Source organism: Coptis chinensis, chromosome 9 (assembly GCF_015680905.1).
Source record: "Coptis chinensis isolate HL-2020 chromosome 9, ASM1568090v1, whole genome shotgun sequence".
NCBI classification, from domain to species: domain Eukaryota; kingdom Viridiplantae; phylum Streptophyta; class Magnoliopsida; order Ranunculales; family Ranunculaceae; genus Coptis; species Coptis chinensis.
Genome location: NC_141464.1, coordinates 25,312,405 through 25,329,329, shown reverse-complemented (window position 1 = coordinate 25,329,329; position 16,925 = coordinate 25,312,405). Strand labels below are relative to the sequence as shown.

The 16,925-nt window shown below is 38.2% G+C and overlaps 1 long non-coding RNA gene across 1 annotated transcript; it reads left to right on the top strand.

Moving 5' to 3' along the window:
- Positions 1 to 250: 250 nt before the first annotated feature.
- On the top strand, positions 251 to 8,725 carry LOC147475326 (uncharacterized). The gene is made up of 4 exons (XR_015208835.1): positions 251 to 416; positions 8,039 to 8,089; positions 8,197 to 8,295; positions 8,396 to 8,725. It is a non-coding gene; the product is annotated as an uncharacterized LOC147475326 (long non-coding RNA).
- Positions 8,726 to 16,925: the final 8,200 nt, after the last annotated feature.

Genomic DNA, 16,925 nt, shown 5'->3' with positions numbered 1-16,925 from the left:
AACAATTTCACACTCAGTTAGACATCGAGGACAAATGTCAGAATCACAGCAATGTCTAGCATAAAGAAGCTTCTAAGTTGGAACTTGGAAGGATGCAGTTCATGGCTTTCCAGATAAACAATTTTGAGGACTTCTTTCGTGCGCCTAATGTTTCGGTACGCGCGTTTTTGGGCCACACATTTCGAAAAATGCAACCGGTAGCCTAAGTTTGCACAAAAGGTTATTCTTGGTATTTCACATTAGAGGAGCCTTCACATTATTGCCTTTTTCCATTATTGCCTCTTTCCTTCGCTACCTTTCCTTGCCAAGGTCAGACCGCCCGCAAATATTCACATCTTTCACCTCTTCTTTCTCTCTAATCTTCATTGCGGTATTTCCCAAGTTTGCACACCAATAGTTGAACGTTCAACATTGAGGTATAGTGGGTGTTTGGTTCTCATTTTTTCAAAAAAGTATTTTTTCTTAAAAAACACTTTTATGAAAAAGTATTTATTCTAAAAACAGTTTTTCAATAAACATGTTTGGTTGTGACTTTTCTTAAAAGCTATTTTATCAAATCAGATTTCACACTATGTTTCTCGATATATTTTGGCATATTGTGGCATAAATCACTAAAGTCTAAAACATCCGGGGAGTTCATTTGCCTTTAGCTCCAAAAGTGTTTCCTTCAAAGAAAAATAGTTTTTTAACTTAAAAAACAAGTTTTACCTAATTATCATAAAACAAGTTTTGGGACCAAAAGTGTTTTTGGATGAAAAACTTTTTTTTTTTAAATAGAAACCAAACACATTTATTTTTTCAAAAAATGTTTTTTCACTAATAAACACTTTTTAGCAATAAATAAATAGGATCCAAACACCCCCATAATCTAATCACTGAACTTTATTTATCTTTTCTCTTAGCCTTCTTTAAGTACATTAGTTATTACAATTTTTCATCTTTTTTTGACGTTCAATCTCTCTCTTCTCATATAGTACATGAATTGTTAATTAGGATTCTTGATGTTGTCTTGACATTGAATCTCAACTCATGACCGTCTATCATCTATTCATACTTCTTTTCTTATGTCTATTCGTTCGCAAAAGTTAAATTGCTACTCTTTAATGTATGAAACTCACAGTGGAATAAACTTGTGGCACAAGACTATATGAAAAACTCATAGTGGCATACGGTGAAAGTGAGTGGCGTAATGGGAGTGTCATCAGTCACTGCGGCTTAATGAAGAAATGTGGGTAGAAAATCAAGATAATTTAACACTTTTTTTTTTTTTTTTTAGTTACGGGGTTAGGCAGACCCCAACCTGTATTAACTTTGAAACCTTTGGTACATGGTGCCTCTTGCATCATCATCTATCATTTATGATAGTTGGGCATCAAGAGGGTGATTGATAAACATAAAAACTACATAATTGATATTACATAGTTTTGACAAGTAGTCTCGTTGGCTTGTTACATTCCCCGTATGTGTGTTGTATATTGAATTTCTCCAAATCGGCCGATGAGGAGGGTAATGGATCGTGAAGGTTTAGGCAATACCACGGAATGGTTTCCTTACCTTGAATGATCTGCATTGCTCTCATTTAATCAAGAGCTACTCTCACTTTCTTAAGGTTCATAAGAAGTGCACACTCAAGTCCTTTCTCAATGACCAATAGCTCTTGAAAGCGTGATCGATCTATTGAGTGAGCTCCCCGTGTAAGCACCAAGAATAGCTCCTTCTCTATTCGTAGGACACCTCCATAACCACAACCGGCCTGGCGGTGGATCGATCCATCTGGATTCAACATAACTTCATCTTCTCCCGGTTTGATCCATGAGCATTCAATGAGCGTTGAGGGGCGTAGTTCACTTGCAAACCTATTACGTGCATAAACTCTCTTGTACCAATACTATCGGTTCGTCCTTGACCGCACATTGCAAATATAGCTTCATAGTCTTGACCATTCTCGGTAGAGTAATTGAGGCGTTAGTACTCGATTTCTAAACCTCCTAGCATTTCTTTCTTGCCAAATCCGGTAGACCGTTGCATATATCAAGGCTTTTGCAATTTCACCTTCTTTAGAGGCACCCTACACCTTCTAAAGATATCATACCATTCGACCACGAAGTTTTAAACCATCGATCCCCAACCAAGTAGAGATTTCACATATGACCACACTTGTTTTGAGAAAGAACAATCGAAAAACAAGTGATGTGAATTTTCTCGGCATTCTTGTCACATAAACAACAACTCGAAAGTGATTCAAGATATTTTCTCGCATCGGTTTATCTTGAGTAGGAAGCGACCGCAAAAAGTTGCCAAGTAGTAAAGGAGTGTTTGGGAATGACGAGCTTACCCCAAACAACTTTAAACCACTTTACCTTCCTTGAATAGCCTTAAGAGTCGCATTGGCAGAGTTGATAGTGTATTTTCCATTGCTTGTAACAAATCCACACTAACGATCATTTGGTAGCAAAGAATTAATAGGAGTTCCTATTATCATAGATTTGAGCTCACATTGAGGTAAATCGGTGATGATATTGGACCATCGACCATTGACAATGAAATCGCAACCTTTGTTGTGTCATTTATCGCAAATTGCAATCTTGCTTGAGCATTTGACGAAGCGAATTTCTGAGCACCATGGGTCATGCCAGAAGGATGTATTTTCGCCATTTGCAATGAGGACCCGACAAAACTTTAAAGCATATGTCCTATACTTTAAGATATTTCGCCATGCCCAAGAACAATCAGCAGGCATTCTCATGGTCCAAAAATGTTTTTCTTTTATCTGATGCATCCAAGTCCATTTGACCCATAGAGAGTCTTCCTTACTCGCCAGCCTGTATATGAGTCCACAGTATGCAGCTCTATTCCAAACTTTGGCATCAATGATACCAAGGCCTCCTTCATCTTTGTTGAGTCTAAGGATTTCACTGCAAGCATGATGCGTCTTCCTTCTAAGAGTTGGACCAGCCCATAGGAATTTGTTGCAAACTCTAGAGACATGTTTCAACACAGTTTTGGGGAGTATGAAGGATTGTGCCCAATATGTGTGAAAAGATGATAGTATTGATTGTACCAATTGGAGTCTCCCTGCATAAGAGAGTGTCCTGTTCTTCCAGTTAGAAATTCTGGAAGTTAACTTCTCCACCAAGGGTAGACATTCCCTAATTCCAAGCCTTGTAGAGGTCAATGGAAGCCCCAAATACTTTATAGGAGGCTTTATGATTGCAACACCAAGTAAGTCTGCAAGTGCTTTGCCTCCTGCATCACTCATGCTCCCTGCTAGCAATGTGGTTTTACTAACATTTATATCCAGTCCTGTAGCACTAGTAAACGAGGAGAGAACATCTTTGATAGCCGAATAGAGTCCACCTCACCTTTGAGAAAACCATTACATCATCGGGAAGCGAGATGTACTATAGAGAGTTTCTGCATTTCGAGTGGAATTTAATGCCTCTAGAGTGTGTGCACTTTTGCAAAAGACCGCCTAGCACCTCCATGACTAGAGCAAAGAGGTAGGGTGATATTGGGTCACCCTGTCTCAACCCTCTTTTTCCTTCAAAATAGCCATAAGGGGTGCCATTGACAAGAACTGAAAAAGTGGGAGTCATATAACACATCTTGAGCCAATCCACAAACAAGCTAGGAAATTTGAACTTGTTGAGCATAAGTTCAAGTGCTTGCCAACTAATGCAGTCATAAGCCTTTGTGAGATCCACCTTAATAGCACATCTATTTGTACCATGACTTCTGTTATACCCCTCGAATGAGCTCATGAGCTAGAAGGAGGTTGTCTTGTATTGCTCTTCCGGGAATGAAAGCAGATTGATTCAAGGAAACCAAAGATGAAATAAAGGAGCTCATTGCGCAAGTAAGAATCTTAGCCACACATTTATAAATGACATTACAAAGATGAAATTGGTCTAAAGTCCCCTATTTTTGAAGCATTAGGTTTCTTAGGAATAAGGCACAAGATGGTAGAATTGGTACCTTTATGTATATGCTTTGTAGTGAACATGAAATTCCTTTGCTTTAATCACATCGGCACCAACTATAGCCCAGTACTTCTTATAGAAGAAAGCATTAAAACCATCAACCCCTGGAGCTTTGTTGTCTTCTATGGAAAACATAGCATTTCGGATTTCAGCTCCACTAATTTCCTTTGTAATTTCTTCTGCAGTGACATAGTCTATGACATTTCTGACTTCAATCCCTTCTATTAATTCAGCCGTACAATAAGCAGTTGAGGGAGATCCTAGCAACTCAGTATAGAATCTGATAAAGGCCTCAGAAACTGGTTGTTGTCCTTCAATCCTATTTTCTTGATCATCAGTGATGTGCCAGATTGAACTCCGACCCTTCTTCTCCTTTATAGAGTTGTAAAAGTATTCATTGCATTTGTCACCCATTAGCATCCAATCACAATCAGTTTTTTGTGCAAGGTCCATTGCTTCCATCTCAATGAGTAAGCTCAGTTGTGCCCTAGCTCTCTCTTCTAAAGCACATAGTGTTGGATCCAGTGGTTTACTTTGCAGTTGTAGTTGAACCAGATTGAGTTCAGTTCGTATTGCTTCTTTCTTCCTTTTGAAATCAGAGAAATGTACCTTTGCCCAGCCTTTTAGTGAACCTTTTAAGATCTTGAGTTTCTTTGAAAGAATGAAACTAGGATTACCTTGCAGAGGTGTGCTCCAACAGCTTAGAAGGATTGGTTCAAACTCTGGGTGTAAGGACCATGAATTACAGAATCTAAAGGGTGGTTTGCTTCTCTCAGCATCAAGGATGGATAGAAGAATGGGTGAGTGATCTGATGGGCCTTGGGTGAGAAACTCAGCTTGTGAATTGGGAAACGAGGAACTCCATTCACAGTTTATAAGGCATCTATCTATCTTGGACCATCTCCTAGAAGAAGCATCACTATAGTTTGTCCAAGTGTAGAAACAACCTGTAGCTTTAATATCATATAGACCAGTAGAGGTGAGGCATGCAGCAAAGGGTTCAGTTTCTTTGGGGTGCACTAGTTCACAGCCTATTCTCTCAAAAGAGTATAAGACATTATTGAAATCCCCTAACACACACCATGGGGATTTAATGTTTCTGCTCAAAGAACAAAGATCATGCCACAAAAGGGCTCTGTCATCAGGTTCGTGGTGTGTAAGTGACTGTTGTTCGGGTTGTCTCTCACCATGAGGCACCCAAGAGCATGGGCAGAAGTACGCAACTCAGAATGGCATGAAGTATGACACTGTTTGTGGCATATGAAGTAATGTTCATGTTCGGCTAAATGGTGCCGAATAGAGGAAGATGTTTGCAGAGTTTCAAGAGGTCTGCCGAAGTATGTCATCAACCTCATATCCCCAATAACTGCAATGACTATCCCAATTCAATGAACCTCATATCCCAATTTAGCACTTGGCGCTTAAAACAGTTGTGCTTGTTTTCTTAGCAACCTTAGCGATAAGAAAAGAATATATTTGAACTTAATAGATTTTCTATGATTGGAGAGTCGGTTGTTTGTGATCGGGTTGCTTTTATGAGAAATACACGTGGTAGGTTGGTGGTAAAGTTGTGTACTTGGTTGATTTGGTTTACGCTTACTTACATAAATTTGTGCTATAAATTGAGTGAATTTGTGCTAAAAGTCATTTTTCTTCATGTAGACTATGACGAATTAAATAAGACTCGATGACGAAGAATTTTTTAAAAATTTATGTTCTAAAAGTTTTGTGTATGATGAAAGTGATTCTGTGGATGTAGAATCTTCTGTTTCCCTGATGGAGAGTGAATACATTGACAATAGTGATAGCGACACTAAAGAGTCAAATATAGATAGAGCTTATATAGAAAACAAAGCAACATTTTTTTCTATTCAGTTCAAGACTTCGGAGGAGGCTTACACTGTTTATAATGAGTATGCCAAAGGTGAATGACATCGAAATAATCTCCAACCCAGGACACTCAAAAGAACACCCAAGCATATCAGTAGATTTAATTGTAAAGCCCACATTGTTGTTTTTTATTCTGAATTAAAGTTGTGGACCGTGAAAGATTTTTTTGGAGAACTCACGCATCCATTTGTACCGCATCCAAATTCAATGTTTCTTTGGTCACATAGGAATGTTGGTCAAGAAGATTTGGAATTGGCTACGGTCCTAAATGATGTCGGTGTTCGTAAATGCCAAGTGATGGATCACTTTACACATATAGCTGGAGATTTTCTTAATGTTGGCTTTATGAAAAAAGATTTGTATAACAAAATGGGTCAAGAGAGGAGAAGTCATTGTATTGATGGCGACACCAACACACTGCTTGCTACTATAGAGGACAAAGTGAAGTAGATATTTTATTTCATTCCAACTATGAGTTAAATGTGAGTAGGGAGTTGGCTGGGCTGTTTTGGGCGGATTCCACCTCCCGCCTAGATTACTGTTGCTTTGGTGATGTGTTGTTGTTTGATTCAACATATAAGAACAATCAGTACCAGATGCCGATTGTTGTGTTTTTTGGAATCAACAACCACCTACAGACTATAGTTTTTGGTTTTGCGTTGATGATAAGTGAGTGTAACAACGCTTATAAGTGGGCATTGAAATCATTTATTGACGCAATGTGTGGTGAACACCCTAAATCACTCATTATTGATGGTGACCTAGCGATTCGTAAAGTTTTGAAATCTATTCTTCGAAATTCGAAACACCACCTGTGCTCTTGGAACGTTTTGAAAAATTGCATCAGCAATGTCAAAATCCCTGGATTTGCAATAGAGTTCAGCTATATTATGTTTATGAAATGTGCCCATGGAGAATTCGAAGAAAGGTGGAGACAGCTAGTGGAAAAATACGAAGTTAGTGATAACACATGGGTGATGAAGGTACAGAAGAAACGAGCGAGGTGGGCATAATCGTATCTTCAGGGTGAGTTTTTTGGCGGTTGCAGAAGCAACCAACATTGCGAGGCTATTAACTCTGTTATACGACGTCATGTAAAGCTTGGGATGCGGTTGTTTGAGCTATTTGGGAAAATTGAATTGGCAGTTGCAAATATCCGTCATCGAGAGCATGAAAATGAGGTGAGGACTGCAACGACGAAGCCTTTCATTGGTAGCCACTTGATTGAATATGCAAAGCATGCAGAATCTATCTATACTCGAGTTGCTTTTCTTGCTTTTATGAAGCAGTTACAGGAGGAAGTGATGTACATTGTAGAAGATAAATGTGATGTGGGTGACAATATTCATGTATATACCATCAGTTGTCATCTGAACATGCAAAAAAAGACGAGTGTGGAATACAACCTTTTAGAGCAGGATGCTAGATGTTCTTGTGGGCTATTTCAGTCATTTAGATTTCCATGTAGATATATCATTTCAATTTACAAACATGAGGACCTTCATCAAATACCCCAGAGCTGCTTTTTAAGGAGATGGACACGAGTTGCTAAATCTGTCGTTCAAAATAACAATCCAAGTTTTTCTTCACAGGCTGCTTTAATTATTCATCACTATGAGCTTATAGGGAAATGCAAGGAGACATGTTTGTGGGCCTCTCAAATAGCCAAAAACAGTGAAGCTTTTGAATTCATATTATCATTTTTTTCTAGAGCTTCTGAAGGCAGTCCACAAGTTCCCTTTGAAATGCCTTATATTCCACCAGAAAGTGGTACAATGGATGACACTCCATCTTCTAAAGGCACCGTCGAGGTAGAGATGCCTTTCACCCCACCTAAAACCAGCCATCGTTCATTTGTTAATGATCCACCACACATAAAATCGAAGGGTAGGCCGCATAAACCTAGTAGATTGAAAGGTCAGAACGAGACAAGAAAAAATAAGTGTGGCCACTGTGGTATCGTCGGGCACACAATGCCCACATGTACACTTTTGCATCCAAAGGATGGGGGTAAGTTTCTTATACCGTTGCCATATTCTCACTTGTATGTTAACATTAAATAGTTATGAAAATTTGTTGATTCTGATTTGTATTTGTCAATATCTTTCTTGTGGTGCACTATTTTACAAGTCCAAGTGCTAAGCGCAACTATGTTGAGCGTGCTGCAGGAGTTGCCAATGTGAGTGAGGATGATGATGGGTTAAACAAAGATACTAGATGTAAGTGATAATTTTGCGCGTTATCCTCTTTTATAAACACAAGAAAATGATTCTTGTTTGTTATTTTCATGGGGTTCAATGTAATGTTGCTTGTTTGGTGGCCGTAGTGGAAGTTGGTAATGAAGCAAGAAGATCTCGAAAGACCAAGCAGTGTAGCAATTGTCGATCTACAGAGCACACAAAGCGTAGGTGTCCAGATTTGCAAGGTATGACACAATTTTTGCTGACATAATTTTTCTAGTAGGGAGTAAACTAAACTTAGATTGTACCATTCAAGTGACAATTTTTGTCCTGTTGAACTTCTAGCATTTCCTGTGGATGAGGTTGGGAGCAAAGTTTCAGAGAAATTCAATGTTGGAAAGTTTATAGTGACGATGGGAAAGTCTTTTTCCGCATTACGGATAGTTGACGTTATGAAAGAGGAGTACAATTTTGCTAAGCTTTAGATCAGTTGTTGCTAATCTTCTAACAAGATTTTTGTAAGCATCTTGTAGTAGTTAGATCAAGTAGAGCATGTGCTATTTGTCGCACAATGGTGAAGATTTAAAAATTGACTTCTAAATTATTTTGTAGCAGTATCTATGGTGTTATTTTCTTTAGTTTAATCAATGAAATAAAGCAATATTCTATACGCTATGTTGAAAAGCATTGTACATTCACTTGTTTCTTATTGTTGGGATGTTGGGGTTGTCCCTCACTATGCGACAAGACCATCAACAGACATATGTCAGTTAGTGTGACATTGACATATTCATAAATGGATCTGTTCGTTCTTACAACGCTGAACAGAAGGTTGGAGTGGTTTGCAGAGGCATATGTTATACACAGTAACATAACATTCTAGTATGACAAATATAGTATCATATCTATCTGTGATTGTAGCACTTATGACATACTACCAAACATATAAAATTCTTATTTACATATATCATAAATAGTGACATAACATTCGAGTATGACATATATAGTGTCATATTTATCCGTGATAGTAGCGCTTATGACATATTACCAAACGTATAAAACTCTTATTGACATACGATATCCTCTGGCATTTAAAGTGGCACATGTATAACACCTCTTAAACAATAGTTTTACATTGTACCATGGGACCACCCATAAAGTTCGATATACTTTCTGTTTATACTACAGCCTATATGGCATTTTTAATAACATATATCCATGTTTTTACGATACAATTTTATGTAAAGAGTAGTAGATCACTTACTCCGTACTCTATGAAATTTTGCATGACATATTATACTATGTATGTTATTTATAACCACATATATAATTATTTTTACATAATACATTAGTACAATGTTGGGTATGTACTTTGTTATGTATGAGCGCCGAACAGAAGATTGGAGTGGTGATAAGCACCTAAAACTGTAATACTAAACCCCGTAGAGACATAACGTTTTGGTAAATTATGTGTTTAATAATCATGAAATAATTATATTTTCATACTTTTGCAGATTTTCACAGTTAACGTGAATATGATGATAAAACTTGCATCAAAGTACGGGAACACTGTGCATACTTGAAATCTTCCCACTCAGCCCCAGTGAAGCCCAACAAAGCCTGAATAGAGTCAAAGATTCCAAAGGGACAAAACCAGTACAGAACGGGTCCACGTGTAAAGAAGCAACAAACTTCCGAAGCTCACATCTTTCAAACCTGGATGTCGATTTCGGCAAATGAACTGCCAAAACGATCAGGGCGACGAGCTTTATGCAAAGATAGAAAGTTGTAAAAATGCCAAATCTGGGCCGCCACTGGACACAACACGTGGACTAACTCTGCGAGCCCACAAAAAATGATGAGTCATCATGCATGGACAAGTGGAAAGTTATGGACACTTTGGTGACACATGACAAGGAAAAGACAAGACAAAATAATCAATGACTTGATTGTTGAAAAGAAAAAGACAAACTTATGAAAAAATGTTTGGATTTTTTGGAAACAAAAAGACAAACTTGTAAAAAAGGTTTGGATGTTTTGTTAACAGAAAGCCAAATGGGAAATAAATATAGGAAGACTTTACGTGAGAGAAGAGGGGATATATATTTGGAAAGGTTAGAGGAAGAGGAGATAAATTCCTGCATTTTCCTTTCGTTGTTTACATTTTCATATAGTAGTATTTTCCTTTCTTTGAAGCTTGTATTAGGTTGGTACAGGAAGTTTTGAACTTCAAATAAAATCTATTTTCTTCAAGTTAAATTCCAGTTGTTCCTTTACTTTTTTTTACTTTTCATTTCATACATGCAAGACAATCAATCCATCTAAGGACCATGAGCTAAAACCCTCCCGTTAATGATGCTCATGTGAGGATCAGGTTACATTTTAGTGTTCCAGAATCACTACTTAGGAAATAGATTTAGATTATACATCTGGTCCCAAAATGACTGAGTCTGACCAAGTTTGGAGTGTTGACACTCCAGGACAGTCTTGTGCGAGACCCAGTTTACACTAGGTCCAGTCTCGTGCGAGACCCTATGGTGGCCGTTAGCCCTCTGGTTTGTCTTGCTGGTGTAAAATCAAACCAGGAGTTGAAGTGATATTCGAGAGATGGAATGTTAATTCAACTCCCATGCTAGTGAGATGAACTCAGAGATGAGTGCATCTCACTAGGGATCGTTACTCGACGTCGTTTTGGGTTTGCCTATGAACTCGAGACAGATTAGAGTTGTAGTGATAAGGTACTCTAACTTTTGTAACTGACCTTGCATGATTACGATTAACCCTTTTCCTGTATCTCTCTCTCTATTTAGTTTACTTAGAAAACAATCTTTGTAATTTTATGTTAACATGCATTCCAAGTTGTAATTGAGCAACATAAGAAATAAACTAAAATCCAACTTACTAATCCCTTAAAACTATAAATCCAGTTGTGAACCTTGCCTAGTCCTAAGGTTTGGACGATCCCTTACTCGACCTATGCTACCAACCCATGTGAGTAAGGTAACTTGACTAATCGGACATTTTACGGACTTTCGACTCAAAAGAAAAAAACCCTAAAGGACTGATTATCAAATGGTACCACTGCACGCCTAAGGACTTCAGACATTTAACATAACAACTGGAATACATCACTAGACAACCCCCCCTCTTATACTGATAAGAGCCCAAAATTGTAGTTTTAACCCCTTAACAATAATACTTTTAGGCCAATTATGCTAGTAATAAATAAGAGTTAATGCTAATTACGTGCTTTTATGTATTTCAGGCATTGAAGTAAATTATGTGCAGAAATATGCCATTTTGGCGATATAAAGGAGCAAGGGTTAGTTGTTAAGAAGTTCTGTGATTAAAGGCCAAGATTCAAGGAGAAAAAGCCTTTGTAAATCCCGGTCAGAAGTTGAAAAATCAGAGTCAACGTGGGCAGAAACAACATATAAAAGTCAGTAGAACTTCCGAAGACCGTATCTTTGAACTCAGGCCTCGGAATTGGGCATATCTTATGTCAAACCGACCGGCTCGGAAAGAGATTTCTAATGGTCCAAACCTTGACCTAATCAGAGGAGCAAAAGTAGTCGAAAAGCCTGTTTAAGTCAAAGCCAGCTGAAAAGGGCCCTGTTGACTGAAGAAATTGGGCTTTGGGCTCGATTTTCCGGCCCAAAACATAGACCCTCAGCCCATGCACAAAAATGTGGATATGGTCTCCTCCATTTCCACACATAAGACTTAGCTCTTAAGTATCAATTAGGTTAGGATAGAAAGTAGCCATTAGAGAATATCTAGATCTAGTTTTGAGTTTTATTCAATTAATTAGTTTTCAATTATTGTTTTAGATCTAGTTTTACTTTGCAATAGATTAGTTAGAACAGCTAAATGATTAATTTAGAATCATATTTAGTTTTATAATAAAGTATTCATCTTTAATTCCGATTTAGTTTATTGATTCAATTCTTGTTTAGTTTTAGTATTGTTAAATTCATAAATTAGTTGTCTTCAATTGCTAATTAGTTAATCATAATCTAGTTTTAATTATTTAGTTATCAATTTCATTTCTTAGTTGTTAATTTATATTTGAAACTATTGATTAGTTAAATTAGTAAAGTTAGAATCTTTATATGATGTCTAGTTTTAATTCATATGGAAATGATAGTTTGATGAATCAAGGCTAAACCTCCATTAGAGGGGTTTGATGAAGCCTTGATGAAAACTTGATTGTGTAGTGTAGAATCATTGTAAGAGTCTATTCCACTCTAGAATGTCGTTGATTCGCCATGAGAATGGGTTGGAATTCCTCACATGCTAGTTATGAATTGGTAGAGATGCCATGTATAATTAGGGATTAGAACGACCAATTCTTACCGTAAGAACGTAAGAATTGAAGTACAACAATCTATGCTAGTTTATTAAGTTGGATTCAGGGTGGATTCAATTCCCCCCTAATTCTTATTCTAGATTCAAACCTTAGTATTCCGTAGCATTTCGTAGTTGAATCATTATAGTTAGTATTTTGTTCTTAGAATTCACATCGTAGTATAATCCCACCATTACTCTCAATAGACTTTGGATAAACTGATAATTATAGAAGACATTGAATGCTAAAGAACTAGGAGTGGAACGAATCTTTTACTCCACTCTATTTCGATAGATTCGAGAGTATAAATCTTTGATAATCACGAGTATAGTTCAGTTTTAGTTTTACTTGTGTTTAGAGTTTCATCGCTTTATTCATTAGTAAAATTATATCAATTTTATCGTCTTAAGAAATGGCGCCACTGCCATCTTAGTTCTCTTTAGTATTGTTTTCTTTAGAATTGTTAGTTTTCCAAAGTCCCATAACCCACCCACCCTTGTTTGATTCTCACTGTGGTTGTCCGTTTCAACACGAAAAAATTTTCCTCTGAGAATTATGGGGGCGACCAGCGCCGACGGCAAGCTTAAATTGGAGCGCCACCCACGCCTAAACGCCTGGAACTCCACTTTTTAGCTGAGCGCGACCCGTACCCTGCCAAGGCAAAACACGAGCGCCCCCTGCGCTGAAGTGCCTGGACCATGAGTTTTTCCCTGAGCGTGACCTGCACCCTACCAAGGCTAAATTGGAGTGCGACCTACTCCCTAACGCCCGGAACTCCAGCTTGACCTGAGCGCGACGTGCGCCCTCTGCTGAAACTATCCGATTTCTACAGGTTTGTGTCAAATTCCCATTTCTTCATAATTTTTAGTGTTCTAACTTGTTATACACACTGAGCACGCATAAACAAGACACTATTCATAAGCGAAGCAAGGAGGCATTCAGGTACTCTTTTCTTCCACACCTCGCATCTCCTGTTAGAGGTTCATACTAGCATATCAAGATTGTTTGGAGTGTTATTATGTTTCGTTAAGATTGTCTTAGCCTTGCATGAGATTAAGGTCAGGCCGAAGAAAAATGCCTAACATAATCAACCGGCAACGTTAACAAACACGCCTTTCTAGTATACCACTCACTACACCTCTAGCTAATATACCACACACACCACTTGAACTAATGGCTGAAGAAAGAGAGTCTCCTCTCTCTGACTTTTACAAAGCTTTGAACGATAGCCCTAAATCTTGCATCGTTCTATCTGACCCAGTGGGAGATTTCCGAATCCCCCCAAATATATTTAATTTGTTACCCGTTTTTCATGGGTTAGATCATGAAAAACCTTATCAAAGCACATGCGTAGGATTGACCAAGTCCTTACTACATTCCACCATCCTACAGTTGGTGCTGAACAAATTAAACTAAGGGTGTTTTCTTTCACTTTAGCCGATAAGGCGGTGTCTTGGTTAACTGCCCAAGCGCCTAACTCTGTGGCCACTCGTGGGCCAAACTTGTTCAACTATTTATGGAACATTTTTACCCACCACTGAAGACCGATGAAATGCTTTCCACGATTCATTTCATTCGACATAATCCTCATGAATCATTTTCAGAGGCTTGGAATCGTTTCACCGATCTTCTTATAGAGTGTCCACACCATAACCTCGTGAAAGACACGTTAGTTTGTGCCTTTTTCAAGGGACTACTACACCACCACAAAGCGGTGCTTGACATAATGAACGAGGGTAGTTCCCTCAGTAAAGGAGCCTCAGAGGCTTATAAATTTCTAGAAGATCAAACAAAGCATAATAATAACTGGGGGGTAGTGACGATATTCCCCGTTCAGCTAGTTCTTCTTCAACAGTTAAGGCCGCCGATATGTTTGAGATGAAACCCGATCCTGAGCTTAAAAACTTAATCGAATCTCTCACTAAAATGGAAGAGGCTATTGCTCTTCAACAAAAGCCTACCCTTGTCATGAATGTCAACTCTATTCCCTATAATTTCTGTTTGAGTCCTGGGCATCCCGACTCCTATTGTCCTCTAGTCTATGAACATCCATCTGCACAGCCGGACAATGTTTATTCCATTAATAGCAAACCTAACGCACCTTGGAGACAAAACCCCAATTTCGGTTGGCGAAATAATCAACAAGTTACACCTCCAAGGTATAATAATCAAAATGTTAGGCCAGCACTTAATTACAACCAAGCTCCCCAGAGACGAGGACAAGGACAAGGTAATTATAATAATTATAACAATAATAATTATAATGCTAATAGAGGTATCGTTTTGGTTAATAATAATAACTATGACAACCCACCTGTTATTAATCAACGTGAGATAGTTCCAGCCACACCACTTGTGACCACTACACCTACACAACCGGATCGTCTTGACGCCTTCATAGAGGTTTGCCAACAACTTTTCCAAACCATGGCTCAATCTAACCAACAACTTTTCCAATCCATGGCTCAATCTAACCAACAGGTTTTACAATCCATTAATCATTTAACCCAACAGTTAGCCCAAGAGAAAGCCCAACCAAAAGGCGTGTTTCCAGGTTAAGCGTTACCTAATCCTAAAACACCAAACACAGCCTTTGAGATAATCGATAATACTAGTAATGAAAATAGAGACATAGGTGAGTTAAATGCAATCACCACTCTCCATTCTGGCAGAGTGGTTGATAACGTCGTAAGTATGCCTGTGGTTACCCCACCAGTGGTCCCTACACCTGATATTCTACTAGATACCGAACGGGATCTAAAGATCCTACCCCTGTAGAGGTACCAGTTAAAAAAAAACCTAAGAAACAAAAAGCCAAGGTTAAACATCCTGTTGACCCTTATGCTAAATATAGAGAGAAACCACCGTTTCCCCAGAGATTAGCAATGCTAACCAAGGATACGAAATTCGATGAGATTAGGGAAGTTTTCAAAAATCTAACGATAAACCTTCCTTTTCTTAAAGCGATAAAAAAGTTACCTCACCATTCTAAGTTTCTTAAAGAGTTGCGCACTACTAGGCGCAAGACAAATATTCCTAAAGACGCCTTTTTAACTGAACAGTTCCCAACTCTATCGGAAAATAATGGAATCGTTAAGTACAAGGACCTTGGTCATCCTACTATACAATGCACCTTAGGGGATAATCACATGACAACTGCTCTATTAGACCTGGGGGCGAGTGTTAACTTACTCCCTTATTATTTATATAAACAAATCGGTCTACAAGAGATGCAATCAACAAAAATGATGTTGCAATTTGCGGATCGTTCAATTAAATATCCTAAGGGTGTAGTTGAAAACGTGCTAGTTAAAGTTCAAAATTTTTACTACCCAGCCAACTTCGTTATCCTCGGCATAGAAGTCGCTAACGACTCTGTTCTTATCATTTTACGGCATCCCTTCTTGGCTACTGCCAACGCGCTCATAAACTATCGCGATGGTTCAATGTCCTTATCCTTTGGCCATCTTTCTGTTGAGGTAAATATTTTTAAGACGATTCAACAGTACCTAGATACGATTGTCGATGGAGAGGTTAGCATGATCGAGAGCTTCGCTCGAGATTATTTCGACAACACGTTTCCTGATAATCCGATGCCCAAATTTCTTTCTTTTGGAAGTTCAGACTCTGACGTTTCCCTCCCTACACTAGTCGACACCCATCTTATGGATGAGGACGAGATTGATGACTTTCTCAAAGATATAGAGGAATACCATAGTAATGTGAATGTGACCAAGCTAGATGAAGAATTCGATGAGTTTCTTAGAGCAGGTGATGAATTACCCGATCAAGAACTACCTTGCGCACCATCCGCCACGATTCCCCTCCTTCCACCCTTTCAAAGGAACCTAGAGTTTGCACTTGATTCTCTTGTTTCTCTTGTTTCTCTTGTGCTTCATGATTTTTTAAACTCTCCTATTAAGAAAATACTACCTAACGAGCCACCTGACACTTTCATTTTCAGTTGTGTGATAATACCAACCTATGCCACAAATGAGTTTTATGCTAAAACCACATTCTCATTTTTTCAATTCCTTACTTCTAAAATTCATCCATATCCACCATATCTTCCACAACCATCCATTTTTTCACACTCATTCATTTGGCCACCTTTTCGTTGGAGGAAAAAGAAGGTGCATGCTTGGTTACGTTCTAGATTTATCAGACTTCTCTTTCATTTTACTAAGTTGCGTCGCTAAAAATCTTGGTGCTTGATTCTGTTTGGGGGTGCATTTCATGTTATTTATTTATGGAAAGACCCATAACTCTTTAGGTTATTGATATATGGTAAACTACATGTTCATTATATACATATGTGTTAGATAAAGTCTTGAGTATCTTACTATAAAAGTCTCATTCTATTATTCGGTGTACTTCCTTTCACTTCCATATATTGGTAAGTGCACCATTCAGGTAACCGGGCCCTCTCTTTGGAGTGTGTGGCTGTAAGTATCGGATCCTAAGTCCACATTTAACATAATTCACATTTTCCACTCTTGCATTGTTTTCTCGGTTTTTTAGTCATGT